Source organism: Aedes aegypti, chromosome 3 (assembly GCF_002204515.2).
Source record: "Aedes aegypti strain LVP_AGWG chromosome 3, AaegL5.0 Primary Assembly, whole genome shotgun sequence".
NCBI classification, from domain to species: Eukaryota; Metazoa; Arthropoda; class Insecta; order Diptera; family Culicidae; genus Aedes; species Aedes aegypti.
The window spans coordinates 314813513-314839898 of record NC_035109.1 but is presented as its reverse complement, the minus strand read 5'-3'; the positions used below and the strand labels follow the sequence as shown (position 1 = coordinate 314839898).

Here is a 26386-nt window from a genome sequence, read left to right as displayed (position 1 = left end):
AAGATAATACAATTGTAAAATATACCCAGCCATTGAATAAAGGAGAGTTGCTGACATGGTAGCGTTATCAGCCAGTAGCTAGTGGTTGGAACGAATAGCCACGTTGTTCTTGTAGTTTTAGTTACAGGTTATGGGCCCAGGAACGCCAGAGGACGCTGAGGCGACTTCGACGAGGGACCACGAGGAAACACCTGGACGAGGAGGCGGAATCTCGCTGAGGAGGTAGAGCCTGGACGGGAGGTGGCGGAACCAGAACCAAGAGTCGGTGGCCATTGAATAAAGGAGAGAATACTGAGAACGAGGCTGGACAGGATTGATCGGAGGACGAGGTCGGAAAAGCTGAAGGAACTCGATAGCAAGGAGGAGCTTGGATTAAGGTGCAGTTGACCCAGACGAGGATGGTGCAGCTGACCAGAAGGAACTCGGCAGCTAGGAGGAGTTCGGTGCCAGAAATAGTTCAGAGGACAGAAAGAACTCGGTGACATATGTGCAGCTCGGAGGTTGTTGTAGTGTTGGAGAGCAGGTACATAATGCACCTTACAGCCGAGATGGAGGTTAACATGTTGTAAGATAGAGGGAGAGTATAAAATTGTGATATATACCCAGGCATTGAATAAAGGAGAGGTGCTGACATGGTAGCAATATCAGTCAGTAGCCTGCGATTGGAACGGATAGCTTTGTTGTTTTGTAGCTAGCGCTTGACGGCTCACCATAACAGAAAGAACTTGAAACTATTGAGAACCAGAGCTACAGATTCGAAGCCCTGATAGAGTTCGATGTTTGTGATGGCTATGACCGTGGTCATCATGTAAAGAACAAACGGACAATGCCAGCACAGAGGAAGCAGCCTTGGGGTTATATGACCTATCGAATACTCTTCACCGACCAAGAAAGGCAAAAGTAAAGCAATCGGATTGGCACGTGAATGTCCCCATGCACGTGGCAGCTACCCAGGAAATACGGTGGTCAATAACCGAAAACAATGGTCCTCAGCCGGAACGGCATCCCAGAAGTACCTCAGTTTCCCAAATTTGACGTAAAAGGTTGGATCTTAGCTTCAACAACATGAGCGTCATAACCAAGAAGACCTTCTATTATCTAAAGAACGATCTGAAGGTGCTGGACCTATCGCACAACATGCTAACCCGTAAAGCGCTCATTCTAAAGATCTTCGAGGGAAGCTACAATCCGGACGAGTACCTACCGACCGAAAAGCTGCGGGTGTTACCGTTGGACAACAACGAACTCCACTCGCTGGATCCGGATCCGATCGAACTATTACCCGTCCTGGAGGAGTTGAGCCTGAAGGAGAATGTGTTCAAGATCATCGATCAGTCGACGGAAATCGCCATCGGGAACATTATGACATAGTGTTGGATTTGAGCTACATGGAGCTGTTGGAGATTCCGAAACGGATCTTCTACTCCCCGCAAGGGCTGGAGTATTTGAACCTGACGGCAAATGTACTGACGACTGTTCCGGAGGCGTTGGATTACGCAATCCGCCTGAAGTGGCTCAGTTTGGATGAGAATCCGATAGAGAGTATCTAGATACACATTTGCAACAATCCGGAGCTGACGCATCTGCACGGAGAAGCGTTCAGCCGGGCCAATGCGGACGAGCCTGTTCGAATGGAGTGGCCCCGGGTGAAGCAGCTTTATCTGCATAACAACAATTTGAGTATGTTGGACTCGCAGCTGCTGGCCCGATGGGACGAAATGGAGGTAATCGACGTCTGGGTCAACCCATGGTTGTGCGACTGCTGGCGTCATTCCGTTACGCTGCTAAAATTCTGGCGCGGGTGTCCAGCGTGACGGGTTCCAGAAATAACAGAACGCGGCGCTTCAATATCCAGCACTTGTCGAGGTCGACGGATAGGGTAGCTGCACAGTACCGTCAGCAGCTATACAAGCTATTGGAAAGAATCAACGATGTCAACAGCCTATCCATGAAGCTGTGACCACATCGGTGCGGGAAGAGATTGGCACTGGTTAACGACAAAGACGAAGCCACTGGTTCGATGAAGAGTGCCAGAGAGTGACAGAGGTGAAGAATGTCCCAGAAGCCGTATGCTTTTGGCCGATACCCGACAGAGCAGAGAGCGGTAGAGGGCAGCAAGAGCTGAAGAATAGACGGTGGTGGCTACCAGGTGGAAGGAACACTTTCAGCAGTAGTTGAACGACGAAGATGGAAATGTAGCGAGAAGCATGATGAATGTTGATGAAGACGGTCAAGCTGTGGACCCACCGACCATAGGAGAGGTTAAAAGGCAGTCAGCGAGCTGAAGAACTGTAAGACTGCTGGGAAGGACGATATCCCGGTCGAGCTTCTCAAGTACGGAAGTGAGCAGCTCTACCAGTCGATCTACCGAGTACTTCTGAAGGTATGGGAGGACAAAAAAATGGCTACCGGTTGGTTGGAATGAGGCAATCCAACCAACCGGTAGACAAGTTTTCGTCGCTCGACGCTCAATCTACAAGAAAACAAAATACTGTCACGCAGCTTGTTTGGCAGACTGAGACCTCAAGGAGTCCTTCGTCGGCGAATACCAACCTGGTTTTCGCGAGGGCCGATCAACAACGAACCATATGTTTACCTAGCGAATGATTTTAGATAAATTCTGGGAGTGTAACTTGTAGACTCACCATCTATTTATTGATATGGCAGCATAGGATTCAGTGAAAAGAAATGAGCTGTGGCAGATGATGTCTGAACATGGTTTTCCAGCGAAACTAATTAGGCCGACGCGTGCTACGCTTGATGGTTTGAAATCATGTGTTCTGATTGCAAACGAGGTGTCAACCCCGTTTGGCTTTGCCGACGATATCGACCTTATTGGAATCGTTCGCAGGTTAGTGGAGGAGGCCTTCGTGCCACTGAAGAGGGAGACAGCGAGGATAGGGCTGACATTGATTCTACCAAAAACGTGGTGTTGGTGCACCATCTTGGTTGGTGCAGGTTATCTTCAATGGAGATGAGTTTGAAGTTTTTTGTTTATCTTGGAACACTTGTGACATGTAACAATGACGTGTCCCGTGAAATTAAAAGATGAATTACGGCTGCGAATACGGCTTTTTACGGTTTACTTAACCAGCTTACGTCCCGCAACTTGCAAACGGAACACTCTTTAGTCATGAAGATGTGTTACTACAAGTCCAAAGGTGATTACTGAAATTGTGGCTCCTTTAACAATTCTTCGAATTCCTTAGCAAATACATTTCGAAGTCTAAAATGTCATCATGGACTGATTAGTTTAAAATTGAGGAGTCTTAAAAGAGAACTTCTTGATTTGGAGCCAATCATCCACAAGCATTCATCATTTCAAGCTTCCTTCCAAATCGACCATCGAGTCACACACAAAGGCCCAATTTTCTCGATTCTCGATGCGTCAGATGTGACCCATTTGCGGCCGCCAAGACACGCGACAGCACCTCGAGCAATTCCGAACAAAACAACCGAGCTTCGCGCAAACGTAATTTAGATCACCTCAAGTAGACCACCACCGCGCCACCCCAAACGGACAGCACCTCAATCAAGAAGACGAAGCAGGCCACCTTAGCTCGGCAGCAACACCTTGCCTTGCTCTATAGTCGTCGCCTTGTGTGCTGAAGAAAAAGAAAAGTGAAACACACAAAGCGAAAATATGGGCGTCTTGAACGTTTGGTTCGGTTCGCGTAAGGAACCCATAACCTATTTTTGTCACACACAAATGACTACGGCCTTTTCTCCCTCTTCCTAACATGTAAGGCGAGGTAGTCACTAGGGCGATTCAGATTACTGAAAAGATTGAAAATTCTATCCGTCATTGCTTACAATATTTTTGAATGAAACAGAACTCTAAAATTTTCGGTCTTTTCGGTGGTGATTTAAAGGTAGATAAATGTATAGATAAAGTTCTGAATGTGGCAAAACTTAGGTACAAACTTATCATCTGTTGGTCTAAACTTCTTCATTAAACGATAGAGAAGAAAGTTACTGAAGAATATCAATCAATCTGATGGATAGGAGATGTCCATAGATTTATGTGCAACTTTACACACTTAAATTATTTTACGGATTCCTGTCAAATCTCAATAGCTGAACAGTTCGGTGAAATAAATTAACGGAGTACGGTAAATTTTTACAGTATTCGGTAAAAAATCACCGTAATCCGTTAAATTCCGACGAAATACGGTGTTTTATTTCACCGAACTGTTCAGCTGTTGAGATTACGGTGAAATTCATCGATTTCCGGTAAAATGAGCTTAGTGTGTAATACACACTATGTATAGCTACATATGGAGGTTCAGTTCAGTAAACTTCTACAAAAACTCCAATCAAAATTAGTTCTAAATTTACTTGTTTGTTCATCAATTTTCATCGAATAGCTTGAGTAATAAGGTTTTTGGTGTATTTTGGCATCAAAGTGTATAATGTCCACTAAGGTTTACTAATGTTGGAAGTATCATTTAAATTAACAGAGCCGAAATCTTTTCTTTTTACATTATTTACATTTTGAAATTTGTACTTATTTCGAAAACTATGTTAATTTGGGGAAGTTTTAAGGTTAGGGAATACATTTGTAACAGGAAACCTTCCAAAGTTGTTAGGCAATTTATAAATCATTGCTAAAATGGCTGAAAATTTGGCGAAAGTTTATTTTCATTATTAATATTTTAAAAAAAATATGAGAGATGTGATTATCAATCTTCTTTTGTCATTTGAACCACCCTAGTGGTCACCTGTTTACATACTTGAAATAAATTGCCGTTGCCATCGCCTTCACCATCGTCGTCGTAGGTCACAAACAGGAAAGCGCGAGTGTCGCCTCTTCTTGCGTTTGGCTTTCCGTTAGCTTGCTGAGAAAACTACTAGCCGATAACCGCGAATAACCGCAAAATGGTTTTCACGCATAAATTACATAGGAGAATTGACACCTGAAGAGGACCGACTGCGACGATGAAGAGTACTACTTATCACTCGTCGTCGTCGGTGGATAACGACTGTCGGTCGTTTGACCGGACCGGGGTATGGCTAGTCGGTACCGTAAAACGTGGTAACTTTGAAATTTATTGGGGAGAAAATCCGTTTGTTTCCGTACGCTGTCTTATAGATTTACATTTTATATTTTGAAAACATATAATATTATCTAATTTATCGATTGCAGTTAAAATATTGCTCAACAACTAATTCTGAATTGACCTAACATCTATCTGAATAAAAATGGAATGGTGTTTGTATGTCACGAATTGGCTTGAGAACGGGTCAACGGATTTGCATTATTCTTTTACTGTTGCATTGACCAGAACAATCAAATATGCACAGAGATTGTATGGATGGGCGCGTGAGCTTACCATTCTCAATGTGTACAAATCGAGAACTCAAAATTTAAAAGTCAATAACGGCGTCGGCCACGTCCTCACATTAATCGGGGAAGGGAAGGATTGCTAGTCTGACAATCATTGTTGCTAGAGACCGAATATACCTCTGCATCTCCACAGTTGTAATGGAAAGAATAGACGGATTTCACGCCAACTCGACACGCGATTGGCAGCACCCCTTCAGAATTCAATGAAACTTTCTGGATGTCAAAAATATGTAAAACTAAGATATGTTTTATAATTTTTTTTTCAGTGTAGAAAATGTGTTTTTATTATGTAAATATTTCTTTCTAAAACTTCAGGAAATTTCACGATAGTCCCCCATACAACACTTTTTTGTAGGTCTTACCGTTTTCGAGTTATACGGGTTTATAAAAAAGTAAAAATAAACTTTGACCCTTTCCAAATGTAAGTCTAGATCGATTTTGAAAAAACAAAGTATGTAAAGTATCTTAGTTTCACATAGTCTTCACACCCAGAAAGTTTCATTGAATTCTGAAGGGGTGCTGCCAATCCCTTTGTCGAGTTGGCGTGAAATCCGTCAATATTGGGTTAGTTGCATAAGGTAAGAATCTGCCCGGTCAACTAGTCATCGAGTTTCGATAGCGATCGATACCGATTCGTTTTGAATCGTTGGCGATCGCCATCGTTTTACAAAGATCTATAAAGAAATCGGAAAACTGGTTGGTCGGGTGAGAGTCACTTAGGGATCACGCCTTATCGGGCTCACGATGTTACTTGATAAACGCGTCGTACGACGAATAATAAATGTTTGCTGCTATTAAAGGATGAAACACTACTCTCTAGGACTCCGACGAGTTCTTGCGCAGAAAAAGTTTAGGAAAGTCTTCGGAATAATCTGAAAACTTGAGAAAACTAATCTATTATTTTGCATAGGAGATTGCACATGCCATTTTTCAATTGTAAAAAAAGAGAATTTATATATAACAGTATTGAATTAACTACATTGAACAGGCATTGCAGAATTCGTTCTCAATTGATTTCTTAGCACGATCAAAGCAAACGAAAAAAAAAGATCGCATCTGTATCGGTTCATGGTCGGCAATGTTTCGCAAGTTGTAACATGCTTGATAAATAGCAGCTGCGAAAGAGAGCCTCAAAGAGAGAGCGAAGATAACCCCCATTTTTCTCGCTTATTTATAATTGCGGGTTTGTGTTTAATTGAATTTTATCATGCAACCCTCCGATACAATCAGAGTTGTAGCAGTATACGACAAACAGGCTCTCATGATGTTTTGCGCATCATGATTGTTACGAAGAGCGATAAGTGAGAGATACTCTCGATTTTCTCAGAATTCAACCCCTGCTCTCCAGTTTTGTACTTATTTTGCCTAACTGATAAATCAAAATGTTGTCATTTCATTGAGTAAATTATGTGACCCGCACTATCAAAGCTACCTGCATTATCAAAGACACCCCGTTCCACGGTACCTGTTTTCATTCACTGTCACTGACTGCGAGCGAGGTTAGCGGTTTCCGCCGCATAACTTCAGGAATGAGGAAGATTCCCTTTTTCCATCCTTCTGCTTTGCGTACTGTGAAGACGACGAAGACGAAGACTAAGACAGCGCGACCACAAGGAAGGCGAAGAAGACCAAGGGCGACCTTGTCTCGGACGTAGAACGGTACTGTGGTGATGGAAGGTGGCGCCCAATGAATGTGCGGTAGAGGAGATAAGAAGCTTCCCGTTCACTGATAGAGAGAAGACTTTGCAGGGATGGAAAGAGAAAATTTGATTGGAGTTGGGCTTAAGTCGTTATTTGAGAATGGATGATTCGGCGAAATTTCGCCGATCGGCACCAGCTGAAAGGCAAGTAACGGGACGAAAGCCCTAATCCAATTAGCGCAATGATTGCTGCTGGCGATTTTCTTCGATATTTTCGGTTCCGAGCGGTTTGACGTAGATTTTTTCTTCAATTACCTGTTTTGGATCAAGTTTTAAGCTTTCGGCATTGAAGTGATTTTACTCTTCGGGATGATTGAGAATATTCTGCTTTTAGTATTCTACCGGAGAATTATTAATGATATCCACCTAAATTACAGTAAAAATTTCTTTAAAAAATCTTACACAATTTTTACATCGAATTCCTCTAAAAATCCCTGTTTAAGTTCCCGCTGGAATTCTTTTATAATTAACAAAAAAAAACTAGGTAAGTAAAATACTTTTTTTTTATTAAAAAACTGTTTTTTAAGATACAAGATCAAATTTCAGAATGCTAAACAACTCAATTTAAATAGAATTATAATGACTCATAAAGCAGAGACATAAGAAACGGTACTAGGAAACAGAACATCGATAATAGCATAATCAGCCGCAACTTTTTTGTCCAAAGTTTTCCCAAACAAATTTTCGCTACAACATGCCTCAAAAATTCAATGATTCAATTACAACCCGCCGCCGCCGCCGTTCGCGCTTCAGACAAAAGGAAATTAAAACCATTTCACAAAAGCGACAACATCACAAAACGACAGCCGCGACGCCGATGATGACGTCCGTGTAGCCTCTGTTTCTCGCTCCCTTTCTTGGAGGGTGTACCTAAATTGAATATTCATTACATAACACTTTATAATGCCCAACCAACCCCCCCATAGCGAGAGAGACCCCAAAGCAACCAAAATCATCGTAACTAACCACCACTGGAGCCCCTCCCCCTAGCACTTGGTCGCGGTCTCTCCACTAAACCCGAATAATATCAGGTGGGTATTGGGTGTCCCGACTAGTTGGAACTAATAGATTTATAACTTGATAGGTAGTTTAGTTACGATATTCCGTAGCAACAAAGCAAAACCATGCTGAAGGTGTCTGGGATCGATTCCCGTTCGATCCAGGATTTTTTCGTAATGGAAATTCCCTGGACTTCCCTGGACATAAAGTATAATCGTACGTGCCACAAGATGAGAAAATGACAACTTCGGCAAAGAAAGCTCTCAGTTAATAACTGTGGAAGTGCTCATAAGAACACTAAGCTGAGAAGCAGGCTCTATTCCAGTGGGGACGTTAATGCCACTAAGAAGATGAAGAAGATAGAAATTAAAAAAAAGTTTCAGTATCGTTAAAAAAACGAGATATCATCGGGATTCGAACCACGGCATGTACAGGATCCAACCGGACGCCCCTGCCATTGAGGCTAATGGTACACTTGTAGTGAAAGGTGAAATAAGATCAACTGGTTCTATGTCTTCTCAGCTCAGCTGAACATAGACTTTGTTTTCGTTAAACTGCTCACCCATTTGAGCGGAAAAACATGTAAAGTCAAGTTTTTTTTTTTTAGAAAGGTGAGCAGCTCGTGGTATAATTAAATGCCAAACTTGCTCGTTTGTTATCATAACAATCTATAAAAAGAATTTTGTTGTGATGATAAACGAAGCTTATATTTTCATTCAAATATAATCGAATTGTAACAAGATTAGTTAGAACTTGTTGATACATAATGGGTTATAACATTTATTGTAACATATTCTGATATAATCATGTTATGTAACATTTGAAATATATTTTGTCAAATCTATAATAAAACAACTATAGATAATTCTATCCCAATTTATGATATAAATTTCAATTCGGGATAGGCCGAGTGGATGGGTTTCGAGATTGGTTTGGTAGATTGGTTTATGCTCTACAACTGCGCTCTACACACAATGAAGTTCGGGCACTCGATTCAGCAGCCAACAGCAGTAAGTGCAGCTCCAGTCACTCTCTCACAAGACCAAGTTTCGACTCGAGACGGAGCTCTGCTGTCGGGCTCGAGCACCACATAACAGTCAAATGCAGCTTTTTTTTGTCGGTTTGGGTTGGAGGATTTTTTTTTTGCGGTGGATCAGTGGTTCCCGACTTATAACATAGCGTAAAAAAATTCCATTTTTGCATGTCTCAAGGATCAAATTCTCTAGTAGATTTGGGGTTGCTGAATATGATGCCGCTCTCAAAAATGTTCCAGCACGTCGGAATTTTTAGCTACAGGTCGCCAAAGTTGTATAAAACACTAGTTTTATTGATGTTTACATAAAAGATGATTCATCAAACTTTTTTGTGATCTAATCCATCAATCATGCAAAATAGGACTTCAATATAATATAACAGACATAATTTGGTTAAAATTGCACGATTAAATTTAGGTCAAATCGATTTTTCAATATGATTGCAGTCTTTATATAAATCTTTGATTTTCTCGTATGGCAAGATACAATATTTTTCTAAACCATTAAAAATACATTTTGAGCATCGAAAGTATTACGAACTTTGTTGATAAGTAATGTTCAGGGTGGCCACCAAATTTCGGTTTTGAAATTCCCGATTTTTTCCCGGTTTCCCGGTATATTTTACATAATTTTCCCGGTTTTAAATCCATTCTTTCCAACAAATTTAATTGACTTTTTCTATATCAAAAATCTTTTCAATGAAAAAAAAAACCGCAAATGTTTTTTTTTAATTTTTTCAGTTGTTTTTCCATAGTAATTTGATAGTTTCACTATTGAAGAAATATGTTGACTTTTAGAGTCTTTATAGAATCTTATTCTGAAAACTATGGCTTAGTATACTGCCCATAAAAGCATAACTGTCCCATATTGATTTTCGAACCAACACCTTTTTCCCTCGTAACATTCATTTCTTGATATATACTTTACTATACATATAAAAATTACCACACTTTGTTTGAAAATGTTGTGGAAAAATATGAAGTTAGTGTAGTTCCATATTGAAAAATAAAGGCATAACAGTCTCTATATGAACTTTCAACCTCAATAATAACTACAAAACTTTATTTATGTTCAAGTTTACAATTTTTGCTGATCAATAGAAGCAAAATGAGTAATCTGTGCGTTGATGCTAAATGAATATGGCACGCGAAAATTTCCAGGGAAATTTTAAAGATTTGTATGAGATGGCAAACTTCAAACTTTGGGCGTTCCAATGCCTACTTTTTCCATATGGGACAGTTATGCCTTCATAACAGCCTCGCATAACAGTCCCATATTATATGGGATTTCCTATATAAATGGGACTGTTATGCGAGTATGGGCAGTATAGTACCTGAATAAATTTGTCTCGCGTTCATCGAGAATCAATGGAGCTCTGGAGCTATCTATCATGGGAAAGAGATGATTAATAATTGTGCTAATAAAACAGATCTTACTCTTGACACGACAGGGGTTTAATTTGAATACTATCTGAACCATATTTACCAACAATATGCCCTTTAAGCCAAACTTCGAAATTTCAAGTTCAAATTTTAAGATCTAGAGAACCTGACAACCGTTCGCGTTGAAAATTTGATGGATTGGTTGCATTCTGGGGATGATAAAGCGATAAAAATTTTTAGCTCAAAACTCTGTTTGCCTCTCTAGACTCGTGCTCTTGAAATTTCGAGTTTTGGCTTTGGTTTATAATCATCTTATAATGCATCTTAAAGCTGAATTTCAGATAATTTGGCCAACAAAAGCTCTAGGTGCCTAAGTAAATCATCAAGATGCCCAAGTAGTTCTTAACCGTAATTTAAATTATTTGAATTAGGGTGTTTTATGTATTTTGGACAGAGCGTTACGCGTATATAATTTGGCCACCTCCATTTGATTTTGCCGTAAATAGCCAAATTATATACGCGTAACGGTCTGTCCAAAATACTTTGATCACCCTATTAATCCTTTGAATTTTATTCCATAAAGCACCCTAAAGTTCAAGGTATGGATGAAACAAGGCCACACACGTAGAAGCTAAGTAAGTGCTCACAACTTCAATAACACCGAAAATTATCATTTTTGACATCCACCCACACTCTCGTAATGCTTTTTGTATGGATATTTTACAAATTGTATATGAGCTGTAATGGTTTGATCGTTATTAAGATCGTAAATGAGCCATTATTATTATTAAACTTCGTCGATTAGATAACTAGTGACATACTAAAAGCTTTCATAAATAAAGACTTATTATCAAGATTAGTTGTGGTATTCAGCAATTACAGAAGAGTGCTAAGCCAATCTGCAATAAGTAATTAAACTTTGATTCAAAACGTCGAGTAAAACAAGTTAGAGAAAAGTTCAAAAAATATTAGCCCTTGTAGTTCGAGAACAAAAATTCAAAAAAATATTTCGAAACATTGCTAAGAAAATAGTGAAACCTTTTTAAGAAATATGGTGTAGCATAGTATAAATTAAATCATTGATGTTTGAAAGATACTTGTTCAAAATTGCTGATGTCTCAAGGCAATGTCATTAAACGTAACTACTTTTTATAACTTATTTTGGAGCTTGATTTGTAGATTACAGCTTGAAGATGTTCGTTCAAAACGATTTTCCCGGTGATCTTCTCAAATTCCCGGGTTTTACCGTCTTTTTCTCGGTGGATTCAAATTCCCGCCTTTTTCCCGCTTTTCTCGTTTTTCCCGGTTCGGTGGCTACCCTGAATGTTGTACACATATAGTTTGAATTTTGTTGCAAATTAAGAAAATAAATTGCCGTACAAGCAGGCAAACTTGCATGCAAGTTGACTGAAATAGTCAAAATTTGCATTTTCAACAGTCAATATCTCAAAAATTAGACGTGCTATGATATTTTTGAATACGGCAATGGATTCAGCTTTGGTGTGTTCCGCAGTGTAATCATTTTATAATCAAAAATCTCAATCTCTAAAAATTAGAGTTGTTGAAACCTACAATGCAAAAATAATTTGAAAGGAACCAGGATACACCAGTTTTTATAAGAATTTTCAGCGAATGTATTGTTATGCATGGAATTTTCATATTTTTTTAGGAATTTTATCAGAAACTAATTCTGGTGCTTCCAAAAGTTTCCTCCAAGTATATTTTTTCAGGATTTCATAAGTGATTTTTACGGACTTTTAACAAAAATTCCTTCAAGAATTTCATTTAAGTTAGCCTTGCATGAACTTAGAGCTATTAGAACACTGCAACAATTACTCCAGAGTAGCCAACAGGGATTCTTTCAAAGATTCTTTCACAATTTCTCAAAATCGTCCTAAGTCCCAGATTTGCACAATATCAGGTATCAGGTATCAGAAGGCCGGCTCCAAAGGCACGTTCCCCACCAGTTGGGAGATTTGTGCCATCGCCATATTTGAGCCTATTTCATCATCTACCCGATGGGAGAGGAAAGGGAAGGGAAAGATGGGAGGAAATAGGAGTGGGGTCCCTTGAAGAGGGAAGATCGCATAAGCGAAATGAGAGCATGTAGCTCCATACCACAATGGGTTCGAACAGCGCCCTAAAAAGGGCACTGCAAAACGCATGAGCGCAAAGGGAGCCTATAGCTCATTACCACAGCGGGTTAAGAATAACAGAATGTCCTGAAGATTCAGGCTTCTGTATTCAGTTTCACTTAATAAGTGTTTAACAAGTAATTGGAATCGCATTTGCGCAAAAACTGGACAGTTACATATCAGGTGATACGAAGTTCCATAATCGGAGTCACAACTATCACACACAAATGAGTCAGCACGCTGAATATTTGCCATGTGATAGTTGAGTCGGCAGTGGCCTGTCAACGCTCTGACCAAGAGACTGCAATTCTGCTTTGACAGATTTGTTAAATACTTCGCCACCCTTGGAGATGGCTCAGTAACGTACAATTTTGTTTGACGACATGACTCCAAACTATTCCAATATTGCTTGTGCTGAGTTGCCGCCCAAGAATTTATCTGAAGCTTCACCCAGCACTTCGAAATTGGAATAGCCGGCTCAGGGCCAACGAAGTCATGCGATGCTCCATCGCGAGCTAGCTAATCAGCCAATTCATTTCTAACGATGGAAGAATGGCCAGGTACCCATACAAGGTTTACAGAGTTGACTGAATTCAGTTCCTCAATTTGAGTTTGACATGCGATAACAAGCTTCGACCTTGAGTTGGCCGAAGCGAGAGCTTTTATAGCAGCTTGACTATCTGAACAGAAGTATATGACTTTACCCATTACGCGCTGTTGAAGTGCTGATTGTACTCCACACATAAGAGCAAATATTTCCGCCTGAAACGGTGCAGTTTCTACCAAGTGAGTAAAACTGATTCAGCCTTAGCTCACGAGAATATACTCCTGCACCAGCTCTACCTTCAAGAAGGGAGCCATCAGTGTAACATACTATATTGTTTGATATACTTCTTTCCAAATAGCCAGACGTCCACTCTTCCCGTGAAGGGAATTGTGTGGTAAATGTCCTGTAAGGAAAGTGACAAGCAATTGTGAGATCACTTGGAGCAAGGACAATTTTGTCCCAATTCACCAAAAGTGGAAACAACGAAGTGTGTGTAGATCTATGATTCACTGGATTTTTCTCCAGTAGATCCAGTACCCATAAACGGTAAGAGCAAGAAAGTGCTTCTTGTTTAAGATATATGTGGGATTTCATAAGTGTCGTGTACTACACGACACTGAAGACGGCCTTACAGTTGAGGTCGAAATACGCGTATCTGTCAAAGGATACAAACTCTAGTGGAATTAAATGGTATAGTACTAAATTCGGTTTTTTCATCTACTTATAGGTATTCTACTAAACAGCTCGAAGATTTATTATCAATATAGTTGAATTTGTTGAGGAATTTCTGGAAGATTGACAAAAAATAAATCCCTAGAATTATCCCTGCAGAATTTGTTTTAATTACTTTTAGAAAAGGTGGATGAAATATTGCAACGGTCCATATAAAATTGGCTGCAAGTATAACTTGAAAATCGTAGTCGTAAGAGCCCCTGGGGGAATTCTTATAGGATCTCCCTAAACGATGTTTTTTTTTCAAAAACTCTCAAATGCACTTTTGAGGATTTTTTTATTAGCTCCAGCAGTTTTTTTTTTAAACAGCTCGGTTAACTACTGGAAAAGTCGGTGTAAGATTAAGTGAAAAATTCTTCTGGATTATAACTGTTCATTTTATTGACATTCCCTATGTAGCAAGCTCCGAATTTATTTATCAACACAAGTTATCTGTCCAAAAATGAGCCAATTTGGTATAGTTTTAGACATGTATCAAAACGATTTTGTGTTTCTTGGAGCTTTTCCACAAAAATGCCTTCCTAATTCCCAAGTGATGATTATTATTTAAGCAAAAGGCTAGTGGTATTTTCAAAATAATGTTGAGGCCCCATGTAGACATTTCGGTAGAAAAGTCAAAATAAAAACACAATTGATTTGATACATCTCTAAAACTCAAATGAGTTTTTCTCACTCTGGATAGATAACTTATGATAAATAAGTTTAGAATTTTTTTATGGCACGGAGAAACGGTACAGGTGAAAAGTGAACAGGTCTATTCTGAATACTCAGAAAAAAATCAGAGTAATTCCTGTACAGATCACTGGAGGTAATTACGTTAGAATCTCTTAGATAAATTCTCCTGAACTGGAATTTATGAAGGATTTTCCTGACGGATTCCTGAGAAAAAGAGTGGGAAATTTCAAGATGAACTTCTGAATGGAAGCCTGGAAGACTCCCAGAAAGTATGCTAGAGTAAATTTGTTGAGAAATCACTAGTAACATTTCCGAAGCTTTTCTTCAAGAATAGTTTCTTGTAGAAATTTGCCTAAAAGTAATTGGAGTCTCTCTGGAGCCTTTAGAATGTTGCACCAGAATTCACAGCAAGGAAAAAAGACCAATGAAATCATTTTGGTTTTAAAAGAGTCTTTAGAGACCATTCATTAAAATAGAGACTTTCTAGAGACAAGAATGTTGTAGAATAACGTCTTGAGTTTCTAGCACAACAAAGGTATTTCAAGCAACTCATCCAACAGATTTTTTTTAATTCTATGAAGCTTTCCTTTGAAATCTCCGCATAAACATGATATGGAAACCACAGGCATTTTAACTGGATTTCACCAGAAATCTGTAAAGAATTCGTCAAAAACTTTCAGAGATATTTACAACAATGCCACTCTGAAATCTGCCTAAAATACAACTTGCTCATGGGATTCTGGAGTATCAAGCTCGAGTTCTGTAAAATATCTTCTAAAATCTCAAAAATTATTCTCCAATAATTGTAGCATAAATTCTTAGAAGAGATATCTATCAAATATATAACCAGAAAATCTCCTCAGGTAATTAATGCACCCTATTTTTCAAAAGTTCTCAAAAACAAAAAACCCTTTATACTCTTCTGAATTCAAATCACCTAAAACCTCAAAATTTGAGACAACAATATTGAGATTTTGAGGTGGCGTAAGCGATTTGAAGGTGTTTTTTTTTAGTTTTAAGGGCATCAGTAAAGTCTTCATAACTTTGTTATTTGCCAACCAATTTTAGAGCTTTTAGCATAATTCTCTTTAAAATAAATATTATGAAAAGTTTGTAGAGCATCAAATTAGACTAAAATCAAAACTAGTCTTAGTTAAAATAGTTTTCTTCAAATTTTTCTTCTTCTTACAAAAAAAATCACATTTCTTTGACCAAAACTTCATGAATAATTAATCGATTCCAAATCTTTGTACATGCTTTTGAAGCAAATTTAGTCGTATTTAAACTGTGTCCAGTGTATACAAGTGACAGAATTGGAAAGGAATCCCTAGTTAAAATGTTTGTGCTCGAGTCCCTGAAAGTACAAAAGCTGTTTCTGGAGAAATCAGTAGAAAAACTCCTGATTTTTTTCTTCAAGGAGTCAATCTGCGAATAAATTAGTGACAAACCTCTGGAACTGTCGAGTAACAGCCTCTGAAGGTATCCCCGGAGCTTCTAAACCTTTGGAGAGAATCTTGCAAGCATAATAAGACAAAAAGGGACTTTGGAGATCATTTTGGATAGACTTGAGAGACCTTCTATTAAAAATAGACTTTCTTAGAGACTTGCATTAAAACATTGACCAGGTATCTAAGAAAATGCTCCGCTGATTGGGAAACCCTGCACTAGACACAACACAACGCACATGACACAGTGCAACCAAAACGATGGATGATGGGAGTATAAGAGAGCAGCGACAACGGGTTGGACCAAAGTGAAGCAGAAAATTGCGCGATTGCGTCCTCGTTTTCCCGTCTCCTGCACCTCCTCCATCTCTTCCTCCAGAGAGGTTGTCTTATTTTTAAAAGTTGGTCTACACATTTTTTGCGAAGCTAATTTTTTTTTATTCGCCACAGTTGCACTCTGCATACAACATTGAAAGCGAACAATGGCTACCATTACCGTCGTCGTCGTCGTCGTCGCTACTGGAAGGAGTAAGGAGGAGAGGGTAGCTGCTGGTGCTGGTAAAGACGACCGGCTCTCCGGTTGTGCCGCATAGCAACAAGCAGCGAGACATAATTCCGTACCAGAAGAGGAGGAGGACGAATTCGCGTTGTTGAATGCGACTGCAGAAGGTCTCTTTGGTAGCATGATGGTAACTTCGGTTCGGTTGGTCCAATTAATGGCATTGAATGCTTATTATCGATGTGTCGATAAGAATTTTACGGAAGTTTTTCATCATGCAGATTATGATGGTTGATTTTTATATGAAAAAAATCACACTGTAAAAATCTTAAGTTAGCGACAGTTGGGAAACTCTCTTGCTTGGAAGGAATTTGTGAATTTGTTCGTAACAGAAACCGTAGTGAGAGAAGTTACATCTTATTTTTTTTCAGTCATCACGAGAACGAATTCAAATTGACAGCTGTCAACGCGTATCCCGTATTATAGATTCTGTATACCTACAACTTTATCGACTGTATCTGTTTTTGGATCTGATCCGACGTTTGCCTCTTTTGCACTCTAATTTCGCCAGTAGATCAAAGAACGGGATGTTGCTTATTTTAGTCCATATAGAAGTCTATTTGCATAGATAGCTTGACAAAACAGAAACTTGAAGCTCACCTAAAAAGAGAGAAAAATGAAACAATTTATTAGCGATTTATATACGAGTGAAATTGATCAAAACAAAAATGCTCATGCACAAATTGTTACATTTTCCAGAAAATTTGACCTTTCAAAGATTCAACATAGACACTGCAATTGAAGCGAATAAACAGTGGAAGCCACATACATTCAAACTCCGAGAACAGACTAGAGAGTCATTCCTTCTGTATCAAGAAGTTCATCGTCTTCCTCTATTGATAAATATCTACCTGCTGCAAGTTTCATCAAGTAGGGACAATATCCTGCTGGGCATTTTACCGAGCACAAGCTCATGTGTGTAATAGCTCACTATAGGTATAGGATAGGTAGGTGTATGTTTTCCCTTTTGACTCAACTCGGTTACGTATTCGTTTGCTGTGCCTCGGCTCTGCCTACACATTGCATGCATGTGCTTCAATTTTTCGATAATCCACACCAAGGAGCAGGGCCGACCGACTGGAGGAGAGCAAATACCTTGTGGCCAATGAACGACTATAACTGGAAATCCATTATAAATCTCCACACAATCTCGAAGAAACCACCGACGAAAAAGTCGAAACGAATAACGAAAGAGATCTATGTGCTGCTGCTGCTGCTCCATACGGCGATGTCTTTGAGCCAGGTTGGCTTAACACAGATAGACGAGCCACCAGAAAACGACACACAAAACCAGTTTATCCTCCCGTTCCACAACATCTTTGTCTTGTGGGATTTTAGTACGGAATCGATGGAAGACGACGGCGAGGATGACCCGGGGGTCCAGTTACAGGAGGCTTATTGTGGATTCGATTGTGATGTCCAACCAAAGTTGAATCTAATTCTGGAGGAAGTCAAAAAAATGAACCGAAACGAGCTTTGAAATGGATTATAACCCTAAAGAGGTTTTAAGACCGTTTTGTAACTATCTTCAGGGCCACGATAAAACTTGCGTTCAGGATTCTACAACTAAATAAAGGCAGAATTACAAAGCGTCATTCATTGGCAACACAGAGATAGTAAAATTTTTGGTTTTATTGTGTCCAAGAATCTTATTTATCTCTCAGGCGCTATGCCTCAATCGGAACAAAGTACGCTTCTCAGGATAGTGCTAAATGAGTACTTTTACAATTATTAACAGAGAACTTTCCATGCCGATTCACCACTTTTACATAAGTATACCGTATAGTAGATACGAAGATACTTTAAGCCCTGGGAAATCGCTAAATTTCCATGATTCTTAAAAGATCGTCAATCGGTGAGAATCGACCCCACGACTCTCAGCTTGGTCTTGCTGAAAAGCTGCGCAGTTTATAACTAAGGTTGTCTGGGTCCCATTTTTCGTAGCAAAACCAAAGAAATTACCTCAGGGATTCCATGAGGAATTCCTCTAAAGCTTCATTGAGAAATTTTTCAAGAAAATCCTAAGTCCTCTAGGATTATATCCAGTAATTCTTCCATCGATTTCCCTATGACTTTCTCCGAGATTCCCGTATGAAACATCTTCAACCAGGAGTTACTCTCCAGAGATGCCTCCATGGATTTCTTAGGATTCTCTTCACAACATTGTCTCTCAGGATTTCTTCAAAAGTTCTCTGAGGATACTTTCAGAAATTACACCAAAGATACCCCAAAGGTTCCTTTAAGAATTCTTCCAATAATTTTTTCACAAGGAATTTCCTAAAGATTTTTATCCAGGCATTCTTTCAAATGTCCTACCATTTTTCCTAATATTGTCTCCATGGAAATAAAATTTCCAGAACATATATTTTTGAAAAAGGGTGAGAGAGGGGTATTTCTAAAGAAAATCCTAAATTTGGGTGAAAACTTGATGAAGAATGAACTAGAGTCTGTGAAGTCAGGAAGTTTTAGATAATTTGCTATTTGATTTTCTGAAAGAATTCCTTGAAAACATCAGACGTAATCCCTAGGGAAATTTGTGTAGGAATTACTTCAAAATTTGCTTAAGTGTGAAACTTAAATATACAATTGAAGATTCCATGGGGATTTTTGAAGGAATTTCTTGAAAATTGTTAGGTAAAACTGCAAGAGTAATCATTGGATGAAACGCAGGAGAAGTTCATAAAAATAATCTAAAGGAACATTGATGAACCCAAGGTTAATTCTGGAAAAGTTGTTAATAGATTTTCTCGAGAAGAATTTTTAGAGCAATTGCTGGAAGCAACTAAAAAAATGTAAATTCTAAAAAAAAACCTTCATGAAGAATGAACTAGAGTCTTTGAAGGAACTCCTAGCCTCTTCAGGAAATTTTAGAGAATTTCCTAGATAATTTGCTACGATAATTAATCGAATCTCTTGATAAGATCATCCAGGATTTTCTGAAAGAAACATCAGACGGAATCCCTAAGCAAATTTGTGTAGGAATTGCTGGAAAAATTGCTGAAGTATCAACTGGTGTGAACTTCGAATAAACTTTTGAAGATTCCATGGGGATTTTTCTTTAAGAAATCCTTTGAGATGTGTTTGGCAAAACTGCGGAAGTAATCATTAGATCAACTGCTGAAGAATTGATATTCCTAGAAACAAAAAAATGCCAAGGAAGTTTATGATGAGTCCAAGGTCGAATTTGAATCGAGGTCGAATATTGGAAAAGTTCTTAATAGATGTTCTCGAAAACCTCTCTTAGATTTTTTGAAGCAATTGCTGGGAGTAACCGTGAATATTTTTTTGAATGAATCAACATGAGGTATTCTTATCGAGTCTTCTAGAATAAGATCCCTAAACGAATTTCTTTAAAAACTGTTGTGTGAAACTTTCTGCAGGAATTGCTCGAAGATGCCCTAGAGTAGCAACTGGAGAAATAAGTTGAAGAATTTATGGAAAAAAAAGTGTGGAGAATATGCTAGGATAGTCATTGGAAACATTTTCAAAGTAATCTTCAAATATTTCAGATTGTAACGTTGGAGTACTGAAGGATTTACTGAAACCTTCTCTGGGAGAATTAATAGAAGAATATCAAAAGAATTTCTGAAGATATTGCTGTACCGCCACCTGAAGGTATTCCAGATGAAATGTCTAGAGCAGGCCTGATCAACCTCTATCCAGCGCGGGTCTAATGTTCAACATTTTTGGTAGAACAAATTGAAGTGATAATACATTTCTTTTGAAGACAATCAACAATACGTATTTCCTTCTCTGCTAATCTTGTCAGAAATTCTGTTAGAATCGTTTTCAGGATTTCATCAGAATCCAGCCAAAAATTCTTATAAAAAGTCTGCCATGAAACCTGTGGGCATGTTGCCCAGGATTTTATCAAAATCTCTCTCAGCATTCTGTCACAATATTATCTAGTATTATTTGAGAACCCGGCTCGGGCTTTTTCTAGAACAAAGACGCGAATTTCGCGAGAATCCTGAGCAGGTTTCCTCAAAACCCCTCCAAAACTAACTTAAAAGTCCTGTTCTGGAATCTAGAGAAGTCTGTTTTGTTCAAAATATTGTAAGAGATTTATTGAAGATTGCTGGAGAACCTTTTCCAGGATTATGTTATGTGAGAATTCTGCCTAAAATTATATAAGCTTTTAATTGACATCTACATTTACCTTCATGCTCACGCTCAATAGTCTGTGAGCAGTGTTGTAAACATTCGACATTTTAGCGACGTTCGTTTCGCTTCCACGATCAGCAGTCAAATAATTACTCTACACTCATTCCCTACTGTCACCTCTCACACACGGAGCGAGCGTACAATGAACATCGAGAAGCACAAAAACTGTGGAATGAATGTCGTCTGACACAATTACATTTTCAAAAATCATACATTTTTCGTAGCTTTCAGAAATGTCCGATTATAAACAACAAGAATAATGTAATCTTGATTGTAATGTCGAATCTGATACACGTGCAATGAAAGCAGCTCTTATCACGAAAAATGATACAAACAAACAAAACCGTAACGTTTTCTGGAGACATCATCGTGGTCAGCTGCACTCAATTGACATTTTTCTTTCTACGTTCGTTTGATCGCTCGTGTTGTGAACGCTGGAGGCAGAGGCTGTCGAATGTCAACGAGAAAGTGTCGACCACCGTGATTGTTAACAGCATTGTTTGTGAGAATCCACCTTAATATTCAGTGAGATTGTGTTTCGCCTTTAACCAGTTTTCCCATTCCCGGATGGCCAAAAGTTTTAAACCGGTTGACATCATTTTCCTGTGATACAATATTCTCCAGTTTTTTTTTTAAGTTGTTATTTGATCTGCATTTCAGAATAGTTGTTTTTGAAACACTATTTTCTCAAACATATAGGATTTTTTCATAATTTAAAAAGTCTATCCGACATCCAAAAATCAATTAGTTTCATTACCATAGTTTGTCAACTATTAGAGAAGAATATTAGCATTATAATTGAACTTGCATAAATATTGGTTAAAATAAACTAGAGGATTTAACAGGTGTTTGAATTGGAACACCAACTCTCAGCAGGGTTTTGTATGCAGCTCTTGAATGTTAAGAATCAAGTATACAGGATAAATAAAATGAACAGTTAATTTTATTCTCATGTAAAATGGTCATCAAATTAGGTTATTTAGTATTTCGAAAAAGTTTTAGACTAACAGATATTGATCTGAAAGATCAACGCTTAAGATCTAGCAAACTTCTATGTGTCAAAACTTTTTTAGTAAACTTTTGAAAGTTGTCAAGTTTTCTAAAGTTAAATTTAGTCCAGATATTCGATTTTTTAGTTAAACCCTTTACTTTTTTGTTAAAAAAAGCTCATAACTTTCGAATTCGTCTAAGAAATTATTTGACATGAAGAAAATAACCATCCAGTTCTTGTTTTCAGCTGACTTAGCGAAACTAACAGTGCCGGGCAGTGAATCATTTTTTTTTTCTATCTTTATTAACGAGATTTTTAGCCCTGGGCTAGTTCATCTCGGGACCAACGGCTTTACTTCCCTTCCGAAGGAAGTCGTCACTGAAATTTTTAGGCAGTGAATCAAATTATCATCAAAATAGACGAAAAACAAACAACAAAGCAAGCTCGCTCACAACCGTTTGTCACAACTGTTGCGGATAAGGACACAATTAAAAGCAGAATTGTCATGACAATGACAGAGCGCAATATTGTTGCAACCTTTTCAACTCGCGAATAGTCAGTAATTTTAAACACAAAACCAAATTTGTTTTATCGATGCTGTTTGATAATGTATCAATGTTTACCAACACGGAGAAAGTTCTCGAAAATTGCAATGCGAAGCCCAGAAAATCGCTGCGCACGTGGTGATCGATCTTTGTCATATTCTGTTCAAGTGATGATAAACTGATGTTGCGGAATAAAATTGTTGCAACAAGAATAGGAGATGACAATGCACACTGGTCCAGGAAGCTAATTTAGGCGGACATGAGGTTTTCGTCAAGATTTATTGATTTTAGAGCCATAGTTTATTCTGAGAATATGTTCAGAATTTTCAGTACTACAAAATGTACGGAACAAAATTTTTTTTACGGTGATCGCAAGAGTGACGCATACGCCAACTTTTTTATTTTAACGAATCGTAAGTTGGTATGTTCAGCAAAGTTGTAGCAAATGACCATAGAAACAACTTTGCCGAACAAACTTTTTCTCAGTTTTGCTTCAGAGCCGAGATAATTAAGTATTTTTAATAAAAAATCGTTTTTTGCTCTTAAGTGTTTTATTTTTTAGTTTTATTGGCCTACTATGTTCTACAAAATTTTTATACTTATCATTTGTTACAACTTTGCTGAACATACCAAAGTTGTATTTCTTATGGTTTTCATGTTATTTGAGTTTTTCATCTTAAAATTAGCTATTTTGTATGCCTTGTATCTCAACTATGAGCACCTCAAAAAAATATATAAAATATATAAAATATAAAATATAAATGATTTTGCAGTCTTTCAAGTACCTGTGAGCAAAATTTGGAGACGATGATATTTTTCAATCTCGTTTAAAATCGATTTTACTAATAGACGATATGAGATAAATCCATATTTATTGAATATTCATACATGTTCAACTCACAAAAGTCATGGCTAACTAAGCATATCAAACCAAAAGTAACACGTGTATTTATATAAGAATATAAAGCACATCGTTTTTCAGTTGTTTTCGATTAACTTGGAAGCTTCTGCAAGAAATTCATCGTATTTTTCTCTACCTGTATTTAATCAATTCCTAAGCAAGATCACCGGGTTGGAAGTCAACATAAGCGGTATAAAATACTTATACAAAATTTACAGTCCGATTGAATTCTGTGGCATGATTTTCCCAGAATCTTCTGATGGATTTATTCCGCATTTTTTATGTTTCTTCGGCGGCATGCCGGACAACATCAGTCCATGCGAAAGTAGTTTTTGCACCGTTGAAGAGAGTACATACCAATCGTAGAACTGGCGATACTAACAGTACGTTTCTGACAAAAACTGTTCAAATGCCTCCTCGTTAATCTTCCGATTAAAGTTGACCACTTTTAAAATGATTGAGATCCGTGAAAAGAAGTTATTACAAGTGCGGAAACGCTAACAAAAGTGCGCAATTGAATCAAATCGGGTAGGTGTCTTCGGGGGACTTATTCTTCGTAAATCGAAGAATAAGTTCTTTAAAGACACCAACAGGATTCAATGCAATCCCTCACTTTTATTCACAATTTCGGACTTATGACGCCGCACTTTGCAGTTCAGTAGTGAAAGAAATACACAATATCTACTTCCCGTAAAAAGCGGCATGCCGTGTTACGACCATTTGAGTTCCTACCAGCTGGAAGAGGTTCGTACAGTCTCAGCCCTAACCTTCCTTCGAGGGCTTTTCGTGGCGATCCTTTAGAATGCTGTCACACTTACTGATACGTCTACAACTATTGCACGGAAGTGGTGTTGTCCGGCATGCCGCATTACCAAAGAAAAACATGAAACGTGGAATCAATCAGAAGATTCTGGGAAAATCATGCCACAGAATTCAATCGAACTGTAAATTTTGTATGTGTATTTTATACGGCTTATGTTGACTTCCAACCCGGTGATCTTGCTTAGGAATAGATTAAATACAGGTAGAGGAAAAGAAGATGAATTTCTTGCAGAAGCTTCCAAGTTAATCGAAAACAACTGAAAAATGATGTAATTTATATTTCTATATAAATACACGTGTTACTTTTGGTTTGATATGCTTAGGTAGCCATGACTTTTGTGAGTTGAACATGTATGAATATTCAATAAATATGGATTTATCTCATATCGTCTATTAGTAAAATCGATTTTAAACGAGATAGAAAAATATCATCGTCTCCAAATTTTGCTCACAGGTACTTGAAAAACTGCAAAATCATTTGGTGGAAAGATATATTTTTTTGAGGTGCTCATAGTTGAGATACAAGGCATACAAAATAGCTAATTTTAAGATGAAAAACTCAAATAACATGAAAACCATAAGAAATACAACTTTGGTATGTTCAGCAAAGTTGTAGCAAATGATAAGTATAAAAACTTTGTAGAACATAGTAGGCCAATAAAACTAAAAAATAAAACACTTAAGAGCAAAAAACGATTTTTTATTAAAAATACTTAATTATCTCGGCTTTGAAGCAAAACCGAGAAAAAGTTTGTTCGGCAAAGTTGTTTCTATGATCATTTGCTACAACTTTGCTGAACATACCAACTTACGATTCGTTAAAATAAAAAAGTTGGCGTATGCGTCACTCTTGCGATCACCGTAAAAAAATTTTTGTTCCGTACATTTTGTAGTACTGAAAATTCTAAACATATTCTCAGAATAAACTATGGCTCTAAAATCAATAAATCTTAACGAAAACCTCATGTCCGCCTAAATTAGCTTCCTGGACCAATGTGCAATGTCTTTGTTGCCGCGTGTTGGGTGACAATTTATTCACTGGTGCCGGGCACCTTATTGAATAGGAAATTCGGAGAGATTTTGGAACTAACTGAAAAATAATCCTCTTGTGTATCTTGTGTATTCAACCCATAGTTCCACAAAAGGGCAAAGTTTGAAAGATAATCTTTTCTCTTCTTCGAAACGATGCGTTATCTTCTTCTTTCTGGCGTTACGTCCCAACTGGGACAGAGCCTGCTTCTGAGCTTTCGGTTTGTTGCAGTCTTTCATTTATTGACTGGAGAATCTTTAAATCAAAATTTCTAGAAATTCATCAAATACAGCATCATCTATGGTCGGAAATGTAATTCGAACCGTTTGGATGATTTTCATATATTTTGCCGTTTTTCTCCTTACAAACTTCAAACTCCTTAGAGTTGATGGATTCTGTTCAAATGTTTACAGTATTTTATTGCAGTCTATTATGAGCCACCCTAGTGCACACAGACTACGATATTTTGTAGTTATTAAGTTTAAAGAAATTTTCAAAGACAGAAGAATTCTAGTGTAATTGTGTTACATTAATCTACATAATTACGAAGACAATAAACTTAGGATGAACAGCATATGTTCAAAAGAAGAGAGAATATGCTATGAAGGCAGAAAAACAAAGTCCATCAATTTCTTTTGTACATATAAGGAATATTACACTATATGAATCACCCTTTGAAAATACAATTAGAAAGAACAGCCAATTTTAAAAGAAGGCAGAATAACTATGAAAAAAAATCCAATAGCTTGGGTCAAGGTTGATCATAATCGGTTCCCTAAAAGTCGTTTCCCCGAACGCCAGTTCCCAGAATGCCAGTACCCCGAACAACCCGTTTCCCCGAATAGCCCAGTTCCCGAAAAGTATTAGCTCTTATAATTGTCATATCTATTTGTGTTCCCAGTGGTGAACGAACCGGTCATCTGATATGCACCCTTCTTCACTTGATTGGCGATTCTATCTTGTTTCACCATCATCGACATTTTTGGAAAGATGTTATAATATATACAGCTAACTCTCCCTTACTCGATATTCCGTATCTCGATATCGAGTTAGAGAACCATAGTAAAAGTTGGTTTTCATGGCTACCTCGATGGTCCCTTGGATCGCAGTTACACTGGTTTTGTGTTCTGTAACTCGATACCTCCCTAACTCGATGGTCCCTTCAATATCGAGTAAGGGAGAGTTGACTGTATTATCTTCTCATTTTAAGGCAGCGTCCATTCATTATGTAACGCTAAAATTGGAAATCTTCGACCTCCTCCCCCCCTCTGTAACGCTTTTTGTATGGAAAATTTGATATTTTTGTATGGGCCGTAACGCTTAAGCCTACTCCCTCCCCTCCCCCTAGAGCGTTGCGTAATTTGTGGATGCTGCCTAA

The 26386-nt window shown here is 38.1% G+C and overlaps 1 protein-coding gene across 12 annotated transcripts in view; it reads right to left on the bottom strand.

The window, feature by feature from the left end:
* Positions 1–26386, bottom strand: part of LOC5567364 (RNA polymerase II elongation factor Ell) — a 307226-nt gene that overhangs the window by 219883 nt on the left and 60957 nt on the right. The window lies entirely within an intron of this gene.